At 37.0% G+C, this 4,884-nt stretch overlaps 1 pseudogene; it reads right to left on the reverse strand.

Annotated features, from left to right (window-relative positions):
• Positions 1–3,181: 3,181 nt before the first annotated feature.
• Gm51834 lies at positions 3,182–3,289 on the reverse strand (annotated as a pseudogene).
• Between the last annotated feature and the right edge of the window lie 1,595 nt (positions 3,290–4,884).

Here is a 4,884-nt window from a genome sequence, read left to right on the forward strand (position 1 = left end):
GGTCCTAACAGGTCTGTCTCTGACACCTTTGCCTGCTCTTGGGACTCTTCCTCTTATTAGAATGCCTTGCCTAGCCTTGATATGTGGGTTTCTGCCTCGTCTTATTGTATCTTGTTCTGTCATGGTTGGTTATTGTCTCTCGGAGGCCTGCTCTTCTCTGAAGGAAAACATCAGGGAGTGGATATTAGGGAGAGGGGAGGAGGAGGGGAGCTTGAAGGAGTGAAGGAAGGAGAAACACTGGTGGGAATGTACTGTATAAGAGAAGAATTTATTTCCAATGAAAATGATAATGGAGATAATCTCTCACAAGAAAAATTGTTATTTTTTTTGTTAAAATTTATGTGTATGTGTTTGCATGTCAGTATGTGTACTTGTGTGAAGGGCCCCACAGATGCCAGAAGAGAACAAAGGATCCCAGTGGAGCTGCTGTAATTTCAGTCATGAGATGAGGGTTCTGAAAATCAAATCTCAGTCCTCTGCAAGAGTGGTATGTGCTTTTAAACAATGAGCTATCTCTCTCTCCCTCCCTCAACTCCTGGTTTTCAAAGTTTCATATTCTGCTGCGCTATAATTTTAGTCTATATTTGACCTCTGGTACTGAAGGAGTGACAAATGAGAATATTGAGTCAGAGATTACTATTTTATCTCTTTTTTGAAATAAACTTCATGTTTATGCATATTTAGCATGTGCCCTTGTGCTGAACTTTCTTTTAAAAAATATGATTCATTTCATGTACAAATGCCCATGTATAATCTTATTTTGTTCATGTCATATTTTCATCATATTTTAGAGTCAATAAACTCTAAAGAAAAATTGAAATCAATTTTCCAGTGGTATAAGTCTGAGGGAATGGTAGAATTGACAAGGTAAGGGCAAAGCTATTTTTTTTAAATTTGAAAATATGATACATGAATATAGTACGGTTAGATCCAATATATCTGTGACTTCCTCCCCTCCAACTTTCCCATAATCCCATTCATCATGTTTCCCTCTCAATTCCCTGTGCTATTTTTAAACTTACTGAATCCACTTCATGGTGCTAGTGTACATTGGTGTAGGTCAGTCCACAGAGCATGTGCAGCCTATCAGGAGCTGCATACTTGAAAGCCTCTGATTCTCTATCTCCCAGAACCTGTCCATCACCAACCCCTCCTCTGCTATGGCGAGATGTTGTATCTCCCTTGGTAACCAGTGCTGGAACTTTAGATCGTTTTATTTTGTGCATATGGTCAAACAGTATGTAACATCTCTGACTCTATTGTGTCCAGAAAACTTCATTTTGCCAGCAGTCCTTTACAACATCTGACTGTTACAGCCTTTCTTCCCTGTCTTCCCTGTCGATCCTCCACTTCAGGGAAAAGGATGTGATATAGATATTCTACCAGGGGTAAGTCTCTTTCTTTTTGCACTTGTTGACAACAAATGCCAGATTCTGCCCAAGCAAGGTTCTCTTATGAGGGGTGAGAGATGTGTTGATCTATGCACATAAAGGTAAACACCAGATGGGGTTGGGGCACTTAAATATTAAATGCACTTAGCAGAACAATAGTAGTATGTTTTTCTGTAGAGCCTAATAGTACCAGGCATCAATTAATTTTGTGAAGAGATTGAATCAAAACGTGGTTAGATACTCCCAGAGGATTCATGCTATCATTGCCCCAATGAGCAGATTTTGCCAGGGCAGTCATTACTATAGCTAGAAGAGATTGTACAGAGTAAGCCATTCTTCCCCATACTGTTTTTCTTTCCTTGAATGTTTTAACTTGAGATTTCTTGAACTAACTAGTCTAATTATATTTCTAACTAAACAGAAAATATAGAAGAGAAAGTTCCTCCAAAGTTTTTCTCTTGGCTCTTTTTAAGACCTATGCATTAGGACTTGCTCACTGATGGTGGAGACATGATCTGCACCAGAGGCACTCAAACTTAACTCTTTCTTTAAAATTCATTTAGGTGTCTTTAAATCACTGACAACTGTTTCTTATAATCTCAAATTATGATGAAGCTGAGCAGAAACGTGAGCAGAATATTAAAATTTTTAATACATGTTCAAGTGGTTCTCATTGTACTGATTGGTGAAACTATAGCCCTAAATCCACCTTCTCATTCTCTTTAGTTTTAAAATGTCCCACCTGCATGCATTGTTGATTTTATTATATCTCCAATACATGGGTATCTCCCTCTCTTGGATTTTTTTTAAAACTTAAAAATAAATAGCCTTAATTTTCATCAAACAATTTTGGGGCCTGATACAGAGAGATTTTAAAACAGACAAATTCACAGAACTAAGCTAAAAAGGCATTTCTCAGAGTGGTCCTGTTTCTCCTTTTCCTACAGGTCCTTGGAAGATGTTGCACTTTTTATCAAACCTCAGTCTTCAAACATGAGCAATTCTATCTCATCAGATAGCAGTTTTCACAATGTCCCTCAACTCCTTAATCTTACACAGTCCTGATTTTAATATGCACCTTTAGTTCCTTATTCCTTGTTTTCAGCCCAACCCTGTAGTCTCCACTTTCAGCAGCGAAGTCACTCTTTTTCTATGGACATGATCTAAAGCCTGGCCTCCCGCCTCTATTTGTATTATTATTTCTATTTGTATTATTTTAGTGTGTTTTTGCCATATTCTTTTCTTGACATCTTCATTTAAGGTATTACTAAAATATTTGGTAGAACAAATTGGGAATTTTTCTAGTTATATGCACTGATAAGAAAGAAAGCTATTAGTCCTTCAGGCCTTGCATGTTAACATTGGAACATACCAGAACCTGTCTATGCTGTCCCCTTATATTCACTGAAATGTGATGTTCATCTCTTCTCCATAAAATTCTAGTATAGGAACAAACGTGTTTCTATACTAGAGCCTCTCTGTCTCATTAGCTCATTCTGCAAAGAGAAATTTACTTCTATATTAAGCGGGTACCATCTGTGAGTAACCTTAGAGCAAGCAGAACTTGACCATACAGTCTTTTAAAGTTTACTCAAATGAAGCTAGAAAAATGGTAATTGCTTTCCTTTTTTTTCTACTTTATTATGCCCTTGTGGAATGGAGGCAATATCCCTATTCACACACACATTGTCTAAATTTTATTCTGTGCATTTTACAAGTTCTGATTGCAGGAATGTAATTCACAGGCCTGTCCTGTAGCTTAATTATCCAAAATTAACATATTATTAATAAAGGGGTAATGTGTGTGAGATGATTATTAAATAAAAATATACCATCACCCTAGATTGAGGCAACAGAAATTTCTACACTTGATCTTAGCCAAAAGGCCGAGAAGCGATGGCAACAGAAATTTCTGTGGAAGTCTGCAATAAAAATATCCAAACAGGTGGCTGGGAAGATGGCTCAGTGATTAAGAGCAATGGCTGCTCTTCCAGGGGTCCTGAGTTCAAATCTCAGCACCCATATGTTGGCTTAAAACTATTTATACCTGTAGTTCCATGAGATCCAAATGCCCTCTTATAGTAGGTAAATGTACATTCATGCATTTATATAACACACATTTACATAAATAACTCTTTTAAAAAATCCAAAGAGGAAATTTAAGTTCCTTAGACACGTACATTAAACTTATTTAGAAAAGAATGGAAATCAACAAGTACATTTCAAAATTATCACTAGTTTAAATAAGAACATGTGGCGGTAAAGGAAAGTGACAAAAGAGGCACATTTGCTTCATGGGAGGAAGTGATTTTATTTTGGTATGAATTTGATCTGAAAGTTTAAGCTGTCCACTCAGGTACCTATCTCTATCATCTTTTAATCTATTCATAAAATGTGGGAAAGGAACTGTTTTAGGAGGAGATAATAGAGGCATAACTGGTAAAGGAATTCATTACAGCATAACACTAGCAAAAAGCCAGAAAAACAAACAAAAAGAAAAAAAAACAAAACAAAAACAAAACCAGAAGCTAAGAAACTGTATAAAAAGAGAGATCAGATGCTAAATTAAATTAAGGCTCCCAAGGACCGAAGGTCTCAAGATGTATGCACAGAGACCTCTTTAAACTCTAAATATGGAATAGACTGCAATGGCCATGGAAGATAACCTTACGGATTAAATCCACTGCAAAGTGGCCTGCATCATGCTTTTATGAGGCAACCTAAATATATTATCTGTAAAGTCCTAAGGAGAGGGAGAAAGAAATTTAAGCATCAATAGAAGAGTTGATCAGACTATTTTTGGATGGTAAATGCTTTGGGTAGACTAACCTCTGTTCTTAGCTATTGTACCAAAAGAGTGCAGAACATTGTCTGCAGAACAGACGAGAAAGCAAAGATCTTGAAAGAGGAAAGGAGCCCCTCAGGACCACCTGAAAGCATTATAGATACTAAAAGGACCGCAGGAAGTGTTTGAAACCACGGGCAGGCGAACGAGTCAATCCAATAATTGAGAGGATGAAAGAAACTCTTGGTGTGTAATGGTCATATACATGGCCATTTGATTCTTGAGAATTTAGAGTGATCTAAATATTATAACGTGTCTCCTGTGTGGGGCCAGACAGTAAGTTTTGGAGCATTGTCTTCTATGTTATATAACCTGGACTTCATATGCATTTGTACTACAATAGCACCTCTTCATCCGAAGTTAATTTTTCTCAGGATCCTTATGGATGCATAAAAACACGTTAAATCATAAAACATAGTTGTGACATTTTCTGAAAATTTCCAAAATCTTCAGATTACCATTGAGTACAGCTCCCTGCAACCCTGGAGACTAAAAGAACAGTTAAGGGAAACCGCCTTATTTTTATTACGTTTTAAATTGCAGGCATTTGAGAGGCACGCAATGTAAATTTTGTCTGCAGGCATGCCAAGTAATTGTTGCATAGTGAGACAATGCTTTCCCCACTTGTGAAGACCACTTTTGCTCCAA

The sequence above is a fragment of the Mus musculus genome, chromosome 10 (assembly GCF_000001635.26).
Source record: "Mus musculus strain C57BL/6J chromosome 10, GRCm38.p6 C57BL/6J".
Taxonomy (NCBI): domain Eukaryota; kingdom Metazoa; phylum Chordata; class Mammalia; order Rodentia; family Muridae; genus Mus; species Mus musculus.